Source organism: Astatotilapia calliptera, chromosome 3 (assembly GCF_964374335.1).
Source record: "Astatotilapia calliptera chromosome 3, fAstCal68.1, whole genome shotgun sequence".
Classification (NCBI taxonomy): Eukaryota; Metazoa; Chordata; class Actinopteri; order Cichliformes; family Cichlidae; genus Astatotilapia; species Astatotilapia calliptera.
This window is the reverse complement of record NC_137424.1, coordinates 8,819,094-8,836,510: the sequence shown is the minus strand read 5'-3', so window position 1 is coordinate 8,836,510 and position 17,417 is coordinate 8,819,094. Positions and strand designations below refer to the sequence as shown.

The following is a 17,417-nucleotide window of genomic DNA, read 5'->3' as shown; positions in this document are numbered from 1 at the left end:
TGTCAGCTACATAAAAAAGGATCCTGGTGTTGTTTGTCTCTCAGAAACAGTTCATAACTTCCCTTCAACTCATTCATGTCACCTAAAAGGTAAACCTGTTTCTCCATCACCTGTTCAGCTCTGATGATTCAGTAAGGACATCTCCTGGTTTCATCTGCATGTTTCCCTCTCACCACATATACAAACCGACATCACCCAGCAAAGTGGGCGATAAATAAATGAGAGAGAAAAGCCGATCAGCTGATCATTGATCAGTTTCATGATTGAAGTAGCAACAGGAGAGAGAGGGGGAGAGAATGAGAGAAGAAGAGGCAGCTGTGCAGCGTAACGACAGAATAACTCCAGCTTTGTGTCTTTTTCCAGTCTAGCTAAAGTCCGGGACAAACTGCGCCTCTTCTCAGCTCAATACGAAACGTGTAATATTTTCTCTGAATGAGGGACCATTCCATTTTTAAGGAGTCGTTGGCATGAATAAAATAAAGTTCACTATCAGTAACATCATAGCACCCACCCAGCTGTATAAACACTCCATCAAGCTGGCTAGAACGCAGTACGAGTTATTGCAACTGAGGGTAAAAAGTCAGCACAACGAAAATAAACTCCACCTAAACTTAGTTTATATCTGACCCAGATAGACTGCAGGTCATAACTTCTTACCTGAAGTTCAGTTCACCTGACACTCGGACTGGTGGCTGCCTCGGGTCTCTCCTCCTGCCTCCCCTTCCCTCATCCACCTGCTGGCCTCTGTGGAAGCCCCGTCATAGCCACCACCAAACAACTGAGTTATTTTTACACATCGACCTGCATCTTATAACTCATAACTCTTATGTTAGCTGCCCTCAGTAGCATACTGTCTGAAATATTCGACGGCTGCAAAAATTCTTTAAGTGTTATTTTTTCCTTGGTATTCTAATTTCACCGAAGTTTACTAAACTCAACAAACTTGATATTACTTACCGGGACATTTATTCTGTCCTCATTTTCTTTCACCGAAAAATTGTTCCCTGCAGTGTTGTCCTTCGTGCTTGGCTCGCCTACCTTTGCTAACGTGATGCGCATAGCGCAGAAGCCGATGCTGCATTCACTTACACTCGGATATCTGAGCTTCACCGTGAAAACATAATCGTACATTTGATATTTGATTGAATTTTATTGTTTTACCTTTGGGGTGGCACCTGGGGTGGCCAGTCTGGTTGGGGGGGTGGCCTGTGCCCCCCCAGGCCACCCCGCTGGACACGCCATTGATTTATGGATATAAAATAGCTAAAAGTATTAACATGCCTCAGAGAAATCACTAATAACACTAAGGGGCTGGACGGATTTGATTTGCATTCTTCAAGAAGAGTGTGGTGTCATCAGCTAGCTGGCTGATGATGAGCTCCTTATCAGCTGTGCTGATTCCTTGTATAACAGGTCAAATCTCGGGGTGGAGTCTTAATCATTTTATTGAGCTATTGCCATTCGTGTACAAGGTTTTGATAGCTTTACAGAAAAATGCCAAATTTTTCCAAAGAGTGTAAAATAAATTGATGTTCAATTGTATCAAAAGCCTTTTAAAAATCCAGGAAGAGAATGAAGCTATAGTCAGATACCAAATCAGAGTAATCAAGTAGATCTAAAACCAGTCTCATGTTCTTAGAAAGGTGTCTGTTTCTCATAAAGCCTGATTGTGTCTCATCGATAATTGTGTCCAAGAACTCTTTCATTCTGTTAGCAAGTACTAAAGCCATAATCTCATAGTCATCATTGAGCAGACAGATGGGTCTCCAATTATCAATAAGAAGTAAGTCTTTGTTTGGCTTTGGAATAAGTGTTATGAGACCCTGAGTAAGAGTAGGAGGGAGGATGTTATTCTCTACACTTCCTATGAAAAGCTGCAGTAAGAACGGAGCCAGGAGATTAGAAAATGATTCTTAAAACTCTGCAGTTAAACCATCTGTGCCGGGAGATTTGTTGGCCTTAAGTGCAGAAATAGGATTACAAACGTCCTCCACAGTCAGAGGGCTGTCACAGTGACTTCTATCTTCCACAACAATAGTTTTTAGGTTTTTAATATTATTGAAAAACAGCGTTGAGACATATATATATATATATATATATATATTCTACTTTTCTAAATGATTGACTATTTCAATGGAGAACCTAAATGACACGGACCCGTGTTTGTTATTACATATCTCTATTTTGAATGTGACAAGTCTATCATTGCCTGTTATTCATAGGTATTAACAGAGTTTTTGGCCTTTTTTTCCTCTATAAAAGTTAATTGACTCTTTACAGTGGCCTGCTATGGTTCATAATAACATGTTCAGTCATGAGTGAAATCAAAGCTTTTCTTCACTTTAGCATTTAACATTCCCAACAATATAATGTGATACCTTAATTAAAACACAGCTAATAAAACACAATTTTCTTAATGCAAACATCAGTGACTCAACATTAGCAACCAAAGGGTTCAGTCTGCAGCTCACACTCATGTGAAGCTACAGCCTCCCCCTTTAGTCTCTGTCATCCTTCTGCTCCTGCACAAACAAAGCAAGACAAAACCTCCACCCTTCTTCTACAGGCTGGGTGAATTGTTGTGGACATTCACTAATCCTAAAGTCGGCACCGTTTTTCTCTCAGTATCAAGTCAGTTAAACTTTTAGTCGTCAGTCCATCACAGTCCAGTCACATGCATACATCCACACACATTCATACCAGATATTGCTGATAATGGAGTCTCACGCGCAGCCTATTCGAGCCTCCATCACCAGAATCGATAAAGAATCGAATCGTTAAACAGAATCGAAAATGGAATCGGAATCGTTAAAATCTTATCAATACCCATCCCTACTCCTGGAACATTTTAATCCTTCAATTGAAATTGAATGGGTCTACAACAACTACCATCCTCCTATCTCTATCCTGGTTGCAGCAGGGCTGGGAAATAACCCTGAAGTGATAGGTTACCAGGCAGGGTACACCCTGGACAGCTCACCAGTCTATCAGATAGAAACACACAGCCGTTTACATTCATGGATAATTTAGCCCAGGACCTTCTTACTGTGGAGCAACAGCACTAACCAGCATGCCAACAATGGAGGAAATACAGGAAAGCTATGATTTCCTGTATTTGAGGCAGAATTATTTTGTTCTTGCCCTTGACAGGTTAATCCACAATAAATAGCAACAGCATGCATGTGGTGTGTGTGTCGTTGTCTGCCTCTTATAACTCCAGTGATTTTCCTGTAGTTTGAAATCTTATGCGGTGTTGACACAATAATTTGTTGTAAACCAGGAAATTCCCAACTGTGGTAGAAAGCACAGCTTAGCCTTAGCAAATGTTCAAAGAAAAGTCGTCACTTCCTGATTTCTGCTTCACTGATAAATATTGTCACACTGGGGTTTTTGCAAATGATATCAGTGAGCACTGTGTGGCAGCTGGAGTCAGACAACTGAAGCTCCCACAATCAAGACCACAAACAGCTTTCAAAGGAGATTTGAAGCTTTTCTGGCAGCAAGCTTCATGATTTATGGGACTGGAACTGGAACAGAAACTACCTGATCACCAATGGTGAGCTGGCATGGAATTATTTTTATGACATTTTATCAAAGTTATAAATAAGCGTGCCCATTAACACATAGTGAGTGAGCATGTTGTCTTCCCACGCAGTGAACAGCGGACGCTAATGTTTTCGTCACTTTTTACAGAGTCAAACTCAAAGTAAGGTCAGTGCTTCCACGCTTTAAACGCTGCACGCTCACACTCTCTCCACACTCGATAGATTATCCATTGTTCATCTGCACACAGCTGCGGTTTTAGTAACGCAGTAACGCAGCGTGCTTACGGGAAAGTAACAGTAATCTAATTACCTTTTTTGCAATAGTAATCCCTCACTTTACTCGTTTCTTGAAAAAAGTAATCGGATTACTGCCCATCTCTGGTTGGAGCTGTGCACTTGTGGGTTCAACCTTGTGTACACGTTTATCTTTGCTGTGTGTACTTGTACCTCTGAGTGGAAGCTGAACTCTTGAGTTCGAGTATCGAAGCATCAGCTGTGACGTTAAAGTCCAAACAGCTCGTTCATTTGACGTGCAAATGAACGAAGGTAACGCCGTTTTCATGTGGATGTGTCACTGAGACACTTTCCACATCCACAGCTCACAAAATGGGAAAACTATAGAAGTATAACAATGAAGAAGTTACTATGTTACGGGTCCCAAGGATGAAGACCTCGATGACAAATATGTTACCTGTAAAAGCAGGTGAAGAGCAGAGTAAGGAAGACACGATGCGTCTCTGCTTTCCTCCAGAACGTGTCTGAGTCTGATTTATTTCACACAAATAAATGCTATAAAACACTAAACATGAGCTTTCAATATACTGTTCAGCTGGTTCCTCATTCACATCAATGACATTTACTTATTTCACAACATCAGTGAAATATACTCTTTTTAACTGGTTCAGTTTCTCAAGTTCACACTTCTTTCCATAACAGCTACATCCTTTTATCATATCAATAAACACATCACATTGTCTTCTGCAGTGTCTTACTGGCTAAACAGTTCTATTCAATAACAGCATTGGTAAATACATTACATTTGTTCCCTCCAGTAATTTACTGGCAAAATCACTATTTAGTGTATCATGAAACACAGCTTGTTGAATCAACCCATGAATGCCTCTGTTAGCTACACAGAGTTGCTCAGAGTGCTTGTGTTACACTAGCTAATCTACTCAGTCACTTTAACAGAACTATTAACATTCACATCTCACAGAACTGATTTGATTGGAGCATTACAACACGTTTGCACAGAGCATAGGAGCGCACTGACTCTGCTTCACGAGCGCTCCACCTAACGAGCGGGCTCGCGGTGCGGTCGCGCGGGACACTCCTCTAGTTTTCTCCCGTGTTTACATATAAATAACTTTGGCGGACCGCCTTAACTCTCCCATTCACATTAACGTGGGTAACCATGGTGACAATAAACAACATTTTCGGTGCGAGCACCGTGTACCGACCTGTAAAAGCAGGTGAAGAGCAGAGTAAGGAAGACACGATGCGTCTCTGCTTTCCTCCAGAACGTGTCTGAGGAAGCAGCGGAAGGTGGGCTCCACTTACTGCTCCCCGAAACCCCGGAGCAAGCACCAAAGTTCCGCCCTCACTGCTTTCTAACATAAAATGAATCCCTGTTACATGGATTTTCTATCCTCTTAAAGAAACTGAAAATAAATACATATAGCAATGAAAAATGTCCCGTTACATGAGTGTTTTACACAAAATAATATTCATGTGGTCATTCCCTCACAGGGGTGCCACAACTACACTGCTGTTTTGACAGAGACACAGTGTGTTTATCTAACTTGGCTGAAGCCAAAGTTCTCCAGACAAATTCAGTCTGTTTCTGCCAAGTGTGAACTCACTGGATGAGCGCCAGATACACAGAATCAAAAAGGGATAAATTACTTTTCTTATGTCATGTTCCCGTCACAAACTGGCTCAAGGAGAGGGGAAGCAGGAGTCCACAGATGAAATGTTCCTATAAATAAAGTGGAATTTATTCAAACTTTACCAAAACTTCAACACATCAAATACAAGCAGCTCAGCAGGGAGTGGATGTGTGTTGCATGTGCCAGGTGGATGCAGAGAGAGGCCAGGGCCACGTTCAAACCTGAACACGCTGCACAGTGTTTTGTTCCATTTGTTAGGGATGAATGAAATGCTTCCTTGAAAGGATGTGTGCAGTCACCAGTGGGCGTGGAAGCATGTGCGCCCTCATTTGGTGGGTGTGCAAGAAAAGTCATCCTGTCACACAGCAATGCCTACATAAATCACACCACTCTGCTTAAAATAATAATGTTTAGTGAAGCAGGTGAAGCAAAGGGCTGCTTTTAATAGGCTGGGAGACCCAGGTGTGCTGCTTTAGCTGCTGAGCCTCTTATGACAGAACAGCGGAGAGTGGTAAGAAGGGAGGAGGGGGTCTGGCTGTGTTTGTGAACGATAGATGGTGTAACTCTGGGCATTTCTCTATCAAAGAGACGCTATGCTGTAAGGACATTGAGCTGCTAGCGGTTAGCATGAGACCGTACTATCTACCACGAGAGTTTACACACGTGATTATGATAGCTGTGTATGTCCCGCCCTCTGCTAACGCTGCAGCAGCCTGTGAGGTCCTGCACACTGTAACCAGCAGACTCCAAACACAGCACCCTCAGGCCCTTTTCCTGATCTCTGGGGACTTTAAAGATGATGTAACCATTTAATTATGGTTACATAATTAACTCAGTCATCTTGGGTCCCTCTGTGCCTTCTGGTATTCCTGCAGTTCTTAAATTATTCCTCCTGGAGTGCCTCAAGAGCTCCACATCTCTCATCTAACCTCTTTACCTCCGCAGACAAACGCTCCACAGTGGCCTGGAGAGTGGCGATGGTGTCAGAGTGGTTCGAGGCACAGTCCTGCAGTTCAGTCAAAGTGTTATCATGCCTGGCCACGTCGCTTTTTATGTCCGAAATTGAGGGCTGGATGCTCTGGTTCAAGGATGATATCTCGCCTCCTATGGTGGTAGAAATCTCTAATATGCAAGTGTCCAGTGCTAGTTAGTTAGTTCTAGTTCTAGTGGTTAGTGGGGCTTTATTTGATGATTCTAGTGTGTGTTACATTGTTGTCATATTGTTGAGTCGCAGAGCTGTACAGTGTTACAGTTTCTGTAGAGTCTGGTATAAGGAACTCAGATCCCTCTGTGAATAATGTTCACTGAAACTGATCTGTAGTTAATGAACTAGTCAGGATTTACACTAGAGAATGTTTCTGCCATTACATGGCCTGTATTTGTAGAGCGCTTTACTCGTCCCTAAGGACCCCAAAGTGCTTTTTTGCTCAAGGACACAAAGACCGAGACTGTCCAAGCCGGGGCTCGAACCGGCAACCTTCCGATTACAAGACGAGCTGCCAACTCTTGAGCCACGATCGGCCCACATATTGTTGTCTTTTGTTGCAGACACCAAGTGTTGAGATCCTGTCTCAACCTCCTACATTCTTCCAGCAGGTTACACATTATTTTTTGTATTTGGAATCAAATATATGTGTCAGTTGGGCCTAGTGCAGGGGTCAGCAACCTTTAACACCCAAAGAGCCTTTTGGACCCGGTTTCCACGCAAAGGGTCAGGGTTCGGGAAAACACTGGGAGCCGCAAATACTTTGTGACATCTAAAATGAAGATAACACTGTGTATATTGTTTTTACCTTTATGCTTTGTGTGAACAACTACAGTGTGTTGCTTATGAAATCCATGAAGTGCTACAGAGAAAATTACATTTGATTTATGTAATGAACACATTTTGAGCTCTTAAAGAAATATAACAAAGGAAAGCTGAACTACAATGATCCATGTAGCAAACACAAACTGTTATATCGCCTTTGGGCTTTTGGAGCCTTGACCTGACTTTTAAAAAATAATTGGAAAAAAGCTCTATGCTGCTACAAAATGAAAAATAGATATTTGCAAAATTCTGCCTAAGTATGTATTTTACCTGGTTACTGCGTGTGGTGGGCGTGGTCTGCAGCGCCGCTGCAGGGGAGGCGGACGCACCTGAGCGGCACCCGCAATCACGCCTTAACGTCTGTGCTCTCTCTGCTGTTGTTGGTGTGTGTCGGGCTGTGAGCTGCAAAGCTACAGCCGGCTGTGTGCGTAAAGTGGTCAATAAAGAGATGCTGAAAAGCGCGTTCATGCAAACATCGTCGGGTCTGCCGTGATATGTTTACAACGGGACTTCTGCTCCTGAACCTCTGCGCACAGCGTCTGCAGGTCGGGGCTGTACGAAGTCACTTTATCTCTACAGGACTGTAAGCTGTCGTCTGTGAGGCGTGAGCGTGTTTGTTTGAACACAGTTCACGGTGGAGAACAGCTGCTGTCATAATGTGGATCCAAGATCCATAACTGGCCTACCTGGGGCTGAAAGTCTCCATAAATGCAGGCGTTTCGGCGGCTACACCGGCTTCCACGAGTGTGACGCTTACTTTGAGAAAATAATAGAATATAAATGTATTTTTATATTCCAATATCACAATAATCTTCCAATGTAGAACTACAAGTTAAAAAAGAAGTAACATAAATCAAATCCACTTCAGCTAAATACTTCTCATTTATTTCCATCTTACATGCTGTGACTGCAGCCATTCCCACATCTCTGTGAATGGGACTCATGGACATGGATCAGTGGTTGTTGATCAATGGTCCTGAGAATCTGCATAATTAAGATGAAGGAACGGAGCTCCCAGCCCATCGTTCCTGCAGCTGCTTTCAGTCTTTATGCAAATGTCCTGTTTGTAAGACTGAAACCTGCAGCTGAGACTGAAGACGTCACCTGATGATGACGACACGTTTCTCCCACAAAACGCTGCGTCCAGATGAACAGAAGCAACAGACTCACTTTCCTGGATGATTGAGATGCATCAAGACTTCATTGTGTGTTACTTCTCATTCAGCACAGACACATTATTCCTGTTAGGTCATGTCAGCTGTCACTCAGTACAAGCACAACTGTGAACAACACAAACTTCTCTTCAATGTGTCACAGAAACACTAAGTGTGAGAGCCTGTATGACACACAGGACAGACTGTAAGCTCTGCTGGCTGCACAGCACTTTGTAGCAGTTTTCCAACATGTCCTCCACCCGTGATGTCAGTGGTGGGACCCCAGTCACAGCACTCAGCACCACCTCCTTTAAATGGATTTTATAGCAGTTCCTCCCGTTACTCGGTGCAACGCTTCTTAAATGTGTTTTTGCAGGATAAAACACAGCAGGTGGTGTAGAGAGGACGTCAGCTGACGGAGCAGAGGGAGGCAGACTGTGGATAAATGACAGAGTGAGAGGAGAGCAACCATGACAGAAGCACAGGTGTGGCAGATAGAAGTGGCTTTATAGACACTTATTGTCAGTCCTCGTGCATGCTGTGGAAATAAGTGTCTGTGTCATGAGGTGACATGTGAGCTTATCTTTGGTCAATAAAGCTGAACGACCAGTTTTCACTTTGCTTGTTACGCTTGTTTAGTGACGTCTGGGTTTCTGTGGAGCCCGAATTTTGATGAGTTCTGGTGAAATCATCTGAGATCATCTGAGCATCGGTGAAGAGTCAGCAGAGAAAGTGTGGGACAGAAGTTTGCTTTGGACACATGGACTGAAATCAAAAAGTAACAAACAGGATTTCCAATGGACAGTATGGAGAAGTGAAAGTACACAAAGGCTGTGCTGGAACACGTGTGTTACACTTTTTGACAGCTGAGAACAAAACACAATATTTTGCATCATCTCTGCAGTGTCTCTTCTTTCCTCTGCTGTTGTGCTTTTAGCTCCAAACTGTTTCAAATGGTTTGTCAGCAAGCTGACCTCTGACCTCTGCAGTACTAACTCCTGACCCGTACAAAGAGCGGGCGTTTCTGACCTTTGACCTGCAGCTGTATGTCTCTCAGTCTCAGTTCTTCTCTCCGTCACTGATGGAGCAGGTGTAGTTGCTGCTGACAGTCAGTCGTTTGTTTTCTCAGAGTGAGGCTGAAGTCTGAACTGTTCAGAGCATCAGGTCTCATCAACGTGCGCTGCTGTAACGCCGCTTTGTCCTCTGAGATCACCAGGTATGAAACCTGAGTGCTGACAGAGCAGCATGTTCCCCCTCATTCACCTCCACCACCACAGCCAAGGCATGCTGGGAAACTGAGGACACACAGACGGAGAACTGAAGTGTCTGCTGTGTGTTCATCTCAGAGTCCTCACAGGTGACACATTAGCTCCAGAACACCAAGCCAGGTGTTTGAAGCCTGACAGGGATTCTTCCCATCCAGAGGGAGGATTTAGCTGCACAACAATGAACATTAGTGTGTAGTTTAGAAACACAGACTGTGCCTGCACTGCATCTAGTGAAGAAAAGTGTTACTGCCAGAGAACCAGGCTCCTTTACAGCAGCTGATATTAAGGTTGAAAAATCAACAATAAGCTGATGTAATCAACGTTTCACAAAATGGTCAGCAGCTAAAATCTGGAGCCGTTCTTTGGTGGTAATTAACAGTTTGTTCTTGTTAGCTAATTATGTCATTAAAGGTAGCAGCAGAAGCCTTGTGTTGAAAGCCCATTCACTCACACATTCACACAGTATGTGTGTGTCTGTGTTACACTGTGGACATCCCTTCTGTTGGAGCGCCATCTTGTGGCAGGTTTAAGAAATGTTCTTCTTGTAAATCCAAACTGATGCACCTCCATAGCAGACTGTGGAGGCTTTCAGTGACATGAAGACTTGATTTATACTGTCATATTCTCCTGTTACACAAAGCACAGCACGCTGAACATGGATGAACTGAAACTCCCAGCATCTGACTGAGGAAAAGCACAAATCATTCTCACACTGACTCCTGCTTGATTTTAGATTTGCTTTCAAATCCTCACACTTTCATATGAAGCACTAAATGGGCTCCAGACTGTTTATCTCAGCTTCCTGTCAAACACACTGCTGCTCACACCGAGGCTCAGTTTACTCCTCCAGCCTGGCTTAACCTGCTGTCTGTTAAAAACAGTCCCACACTCCTCTGTTTAATCCTTCTGATCAGACTCTTTGATTTTGTATTGTTTTTACCTGAAGTTGTGTTTTTGACATGGTTCTGTCTGTGAAATAAAGCTCACACACACACTGCTACAGTCCTTCATACACTTAGAAACGAAGCTGCTCCTTTCCTCAGTGCTGACACATAAAGAAGAGTTGCTTTTATATCCAACACGTCTCTGTTCCAGAAAACAGCTTCAGCAGCCTCTGAGTCTGAACTTGGAGTTGGTTATAAGCCACAGGCCTGTGTGCACAGCAATGAGGAAATATAATGCAGTAAGTGAAACATGGATGTGTGGAACAGATTATCCCAAAGGTTGATTCTGTTCATCTGGACGTTCTCAGTGAAACATTTGGTCTCTCGGTCAGGTGACTCCTTTAGTCTCAGCTGACTGCAGCTTTCCAAACCTTTGTCACTGGATCACTCACTTCATCTCCAACGTGTCCCTGACACAGACAGCTGGAGCCGTTACAGCAAAATCATTGATCATCGTTTTTAGAACATTAGCTGGTGTTGGTGGGCAGGCTAGCAGTGCTAATTGTTAGCACTAGTTCTGCTGCTCTCCCTTTGTCTCTGTTATTGTTGGTCTTTAGTGAACAATAGAAAGTGTCTTCATGAGACTGTTGCCTAATGTTCAAATGTAGATAACACCACCTGCACCAACCTGTTACACAGCACAACCCTCTGGTGTAGCTTTGGCTGGAGCACATATTGGCAGCTCCAGTGACATCACCACTCCATGGTGACATCATCTCTACAGACTGTGGCTGTTACATATCCTCACCTGGTAATAATAAGACTGTCCTCAGCTGCACACAGCTCCAAGATGAACAAACTGAAGTAAATACAAATTAGAGTTACGATAGATTGAAATCTTGTAATCAGAGCTAATTCTTAGTGAAACTCTCACAACATCATATCATGATCCTGGGTTAGTGTCTCGGTCTCAGATCACAACATCAGCACAGGCTTGGCTTGGGTGAGGTATTGAGTGGTTCTTGTCCATGACAGCTGCAGGTACAGTGCCATCAGCCATGCTGCACCACATGTCTGCCCAGGAACATTAGTGTGGCTGAGTCTCATGTAAACATTGTGCTAAAGTGGTGGGAAAGTGGCTGCAAGCTGGCTGCACTGTGTCCAATACTCTCAGTATGATATCCACAAACCTCTGAGTGTCACAGAGTGGGCCTGTGCTCAGCTCACTGTGCCCCATTCAATTCTACTTGCATAGTTTTACAAGTCAAATTAAAAGTTGCTCAATGATAAGTTATTGTAGTAACAACTAAGTCCATGGTCATTATTTGTTAATAGTAGCTTAAAGCTTCTGCACCAATCATGGAGCAGCAGGTTTAGAGCATGTGGATCTACAAAAGTAAGTCCCAGTAAGATGGGCTGAGCCTTACATACTAGAAGAAACATGTCATTCCCAGCAGATGAAGCGCCCTTTAAAGCAGGATCTCACTTTAAACCTAAAGAACTTGCTATGAGCATGCAGTGCATTCATGGTTATTATTCATACGATTGTGGGGAGCTAATAAAGTGCAACTATCACATTACATTTTATTATTAAATTGTTGTTAACAATCCCTTCACTTCTGCTTATCTAATTCATGGTTGCAGGATGGCTGACAGCTTCCATTAGGCAGGAGGTAATGTCCATTCTGGCCACAGTGCAACCCACAATGTGTAACTGACACTATTATATTGCATTATGTCACATTGTTACATCTTTTTAATAAATGATGACAGTCAGCTGAATTTGCTGCCCCCTTGGTGGAGGACATCAGGATCAGCAGCTGCTGCTCCATCACAAACACCACAGAAGAAGAACAACACTGGATCAGATTATCTGGACGTGTTTGACAGGGACAGTGTTCATGTTCATGGACATCAGGACAAAAACAGACGATGGAAACCTGCCAGATTTGAGCTAAACTGCTCGTTTCCATGTGTAGTCCCTGGGAGGTCACATGACCAACAAAGACACACAAGCTGTGTCCCAAAACGTCGGCTGCATCCTCCGGAGGCCGCATTTGAAGGCCGATGACGTCACAGCCAGGCGACGAAGGCTGTCCCGATTCCTCGACTCCTTCAAATGCGTCCTTCATTCCCCCGAGTTTGAAGGATGGGTCGGGTGTGTCCTTCGTGGCCCACCATATCCCAGAATTCATAGCGCGGCCCAGCCAAATTTCAGCTGCCAACAATGGCGGCCGCTACTAAGTTTTAAAATTTAACGAGGGAGCACTACTTACTTACAATGAATTCCTTACACTATATAATTTTCCCGTCAGTGTTGGGGAATTCTCAATGGTGCTTGGTGCCATACCCTCAGGGACTTTAATGTTATATAAAAACACTGACAGCTCAATATCTGCCTCAGTCACTCTCCCTGATCCAGCTGAGTCAGCAGTGGGAAAAATCTGCTTTTCACAGGAACTTGGTAACAGCAATAAGAGAATACGTAGTTTATTCCAAGAAGATATCATGTCTCTCCCATATATAGAATATCTTACTGGAACCGACATGTTCCAGATATCACCTGGAAGACAGTCTGGATGATCCCATAAATATCTAATTGTGAACAAGGTGAAGGAAATCTCATATAAAATTCTTCATAAATGTGACCCAGCCAGTCACTATATGGTAACATTTAAAAGAGACATAAATACTAATTGAACTTTCTGTGGGGATCATCCAGAAACTGTGGCACATCTCTTTTGGTTCCTCTACACAGAGATTCTGGAAGAATTTAGCAGTTTTGTTATTGTCCATATTTTAAGGGAGTTTTCTTTACGATGGGAAAATGTTTTATTCTGTTTCTTTAAGTTCCCCAGGAAGAATGATAAATGTTTTTTATAAAATATTTGTTAATACTTTTAGCTATTTTATATCCATAAATGTAAGTTTATTAATAAAACACCATATTTCTGCCTTTTTATAAGGATATGAATTGTACATACAATCAATTTCAGACTCAACCAACAAAAAGCCTCTCAGAACAATATTTATATGTTGAATTTTTTCGCCTACTCATATCATAATTTTTTTTACTCCTGGTTCTGTATGTTCATGTTCTGTTCTTTTGTAAACTTCATCTGTTTGTATGTTGTATACTCATTGTGTTTCAATAAAGTTCGATTTAAAAAAAGGTACGTTCTAAACGAAGCTTCAGACGTCACTGATCACGTGACTCTGGCCAAACGAATCAAGCCTCGACACGGTGCTTCTGAAGCAGCGCGTTGATCTTTCTGACACACGCACCGGAGCGTCAGCTTCAAGCGGACCATCACTACGTCTCACATCTAAAGGTGTCAAGGTAACTTTGAACTGAGTTCAGTCAATCTGGAGTTTTTCCAAGTTTTCTGTTGCTCTCTGTGAGAGAAGAGCGTTAAAGGCGGGGCTCTCCAGAGTCCAGCAAAACAGGAAACCACAGCTGGGTGTGTGTAAGTGTGCAAACCAATAGAATGCATCGTGGTGGGGGGGGCATCACGGGCAAGAAAAAAATAAAATAATCGGTCGTACCCATGCTTCCCCGACGTCATGCCAGCGCATATTGGGAAATTCGTAGGCACCGATCGGTTTTCTATCAGCCATTTGCTGGGAGTAAGGGCGCCCTCCGTTTGCGAGGTGCGCCTGCTGCTGGCGGCACAGGGAGGAGAGGGCGGGGCGGCGGGGAGTCTCTGGCTGGCTGGAGCGGCATCTAATAACCAACTCGCAAAATAAAATAAAAACAACAAACAGATATTATGATACAGACTTATAATCTGCACCGATGTTTTTTCTAAATTCTATAAAGTGAGCGCGAGAGCCCTCGGTGCGCCTGCGCGCTGCTGAAGTCAAAGTAAACTTTATTGTCATCTCCGCTACAGACAGTCCAGCATATAGAGAGACGAGACGACGAGGCTGCAGTTACAGCGGTGCAAGTAAACAAACAATAAATATAAGAAGAGTAAGAAAATAAATCTACACTTTAGGACTCGGGGTAAAGGATCAATAACAATTTAAATTTATAATTTACAGTTTGATGATTTAAAGTCTCACACAACCCGTCAAAAGGGGCGGGGCCGGCTGCTTCCAAGTAGAGCACATTTCATTTATAATGATGTAAATCCAAGCCCATCATGGATTCACGATCTGAATCCTGGGTTGTGTGAAATCCCAGAAATCAACCTTAGACAAAGTGAATCTGTGAACTAAGGTGTAGGTCTGTTAGGCAGGGCTGTGCAGAGAGGTTTAAAGGGGCGGGTGCTCAAAGTTAAAAAGGGGCACATTGAACCAGGCTGAATAACAACAACACACTTTCATCAAGAATCTAATATGGGCAACAAGGCAAAGCAAACGTAGCCGATGCTTTACCTGATGGGTACAATGTTGCTGTTGAGGGGTTGCTGTGGATAGTGCTGGAGGGCCCACACCGAAAATGTGACGTCATTCATGGATAAAACCGCAAAGGATTCTGGGAACTTTTGGCAAGCGGTACTAGCGCATGCAGGGTGTCAATTGAACTCAGTTACACAGCGATAAAAAGAAACACAAAAAATGGCAAGAAGCTGCTGTATTATTAACTGCAATAGCCGGTGTTGTGCCAAAAAGTGATTGTCTGCCAAAAAGTGATTTATTTGCAAAGAAACTGATTGCTCGTATTTAAATTGCTATAAGTAACTTGTTGGGCTATAATATGTGAAACATATGTCAAATGCATCCCTCATGGATGACACAAAGTCATACTGAGCTACAAACAACATTAGTGTAACAAGGTAGAAGCCGCAATCAGTCTGTGGCAGTGACTTTTATATAACCTTTATTTATGCCGTAAAAAAAATCTAATTAACATTAAAAATGTATTTTTTAAGAAGTAGTTGGACAGCAGAAATGGCTCAAATATTACAATTATTTTTCCACTACTAAGTAATTACCGTTGAGCTCAAAGGTTATATTAATACACGGTTAACGAATGTGTATTTATGAAGACGATTTGTGAGACGAACAAAGGTAAGTTTACCTTTGTTCGTACGATGGTCTTTCGGTGCATTTCAAGGTCCTCTACCCATCCGTCGGTAAACTGTACCTGGGCTTGTTGCAGTGAGCTGAAGTTACTAAACTTCATGAGTGTATGCACTCACTCCAAGAACCGTATAATTATAAATCTGAGCGTGGTGAAAGTTGGGCAGCACGCTAACGTCTTTTGTCCCTCTGTGTGCTCGTAAGGGTCTGACCCTTTCACTCCTTTGATTTTTCCTCGTATCTTTTCTTTGTCTTTTCGTCGAGTCTGTCTTTGTACGGACCGGCATTGTTCTCCGTCGTTTTGTACATACCTTTTTTGTGCGGCAAAGAAAAATCAAGAAGGTATTGGAACCGGAGAATGAACGTTTTGCGGTGCTGCAATTGCAAATGCTTGTATTTGATGCGGTACTTGGATTGTTTTGCCAGGAGTTCCCGGCATGCAATGCGCAAAGTCACGTGGTCTGTCAATCGCTATAGGAAAAACCATAAAGCCTTTGCATGAAAACAACTGCTTTGATGTACACTGCCTTGTTGGTATATATGTATCAATCTGATAAAGTTAAACCTACACCATTCTCCCTATTCGGGATTTTAAACAGTACATAGCGGAAACAAAAAGACTGCTTGGTAGAGTTAACCTCCTGAACTATCTACAACACATGGTAGAAACCTGAAATTAAGACCAAGAACACTAGAGGTGAGACATGATCATTAATTAATATTAAAATTAACAAATGACAGATTTAGGGATATTTTCATAAAGTATTTATTTACCAAAACAATAGAAAACAGCATGGTAGCACAATATATTTTGTTAACACAGCAACCTTTAAATATGAAAGGAGACAGAGAAAGAAAGGTGAGAAAGAAGAATAAGAATAACACTTAATTGAGTTTTTGATGGCATTTTACACACAGTACTAATACAGTATCTAGAAAATATGGGAAAATACTGGCATCATATACAGTACTTACTTCTGAAGAAATTATATGGGACCCTGAAAAACAGGACACAAGTGAAAGGACAAAGAACTGTGAATGGCAATTGATGGACTTGCTCAGATGATCACAGTACTGGCATCTTTATTCCAGAAAGGAATTAGAGAAATCATATACACTAGTACTTACGTTGATGAACTTAAAGAGTTGAATGGTCTCGAACCTCTTAAACAAACAATGTATGATCAGACCCTGACAAACAGGACAGAAAGGAATAAAGATTAGATGAATATTAAAATCTATAAAGGACAGATTATGATTGAATTGTATCACCAAAGACTATTCACTCATCAATAAAAGGTCACCTACAACACTTCCACAGCAGCAACACTGAACATATCTTAAGACATGGAAACCTTTATGAAGTGAAAGGACAGACAGTGAAGGTTGAGAAAGAATTGTACTTAATAGATTTTTTCAGACGATGACAGTACTGGTATGCTTACTCTAGAAAAATGGTTGAATCATATTCCATATAGTACTTACTTAAAATGAACACACTTCAGTCCTCCTAAAATGACTGACAGCATCTGAAATGAAACAATGACAGATTAAGACTGTAAGAATATATGTTTATAAATGCCTAATACTCCAATCTCATATTTATTCTATCTATTAAGATGGACAAATTCTAAGCATTTACCAATCACTTGACTTGTTTGAAGTGAAGGTAGATACTAAACGTATTCATTTAGGCAATAACAATAAAGCTGAATTTAATATTAACAATAGATAATTAGGAATGTTTTGCTCATTTTTATTTCACCTCACCAGGTTACAAAAGGAGCTTTCTCAGCAGGTCACTCTTCTCAGCTACCCTGTCAATGACCATGTCAGAGT

At 42.2% G+C, this 17,417-nt stretch overlaps 2 protein-coding genes across 13 annotated transcripts in view; one reads left to right on the top strand and one right to left on the bottom strand.

Moving 5' to 3' along the window:
* LOC145424363 (uncharacterized) overlaps positions 1-5,576 on the bottom strand; it is a 33,813-nt gene extending 28,237 nt beyond the window's left edge. For both annotated transcript variants that reach the window (XR_013905424.1, XM_080297610.1), the window contains exon 1: positions 4,237-5,576. The gene's annotated coding sequence lies outside the window, so the exon portion shown is untranslated. The remainder of the gene's footprint in view (positions 1-4,236) is intronic.
* Positions 1-17,417, top strand: part of LOC113017539 (phospholipase D1-like) — a 118,436-nt gene that overhangs the window by 61,353 nt on the left and 39,666 nt on the right. The window contains exon 1 of one of the 11 annotated variants that reach the window (XR_013905237.1): positions 13,669-13,890. The exons of 9 other annotated variants lie outside the window; for them this stretch is intronic. The gene's annotated coding sequence lies outside the window, so the exon portion shown is untranslated. Of the gene's footprint in view, positions 1-13,668; positions 13,891-17,417 lie in introns of those variants that run through there. One more of the 11 variants, XM_080297345.1, reaches the window with a different exon arrangement.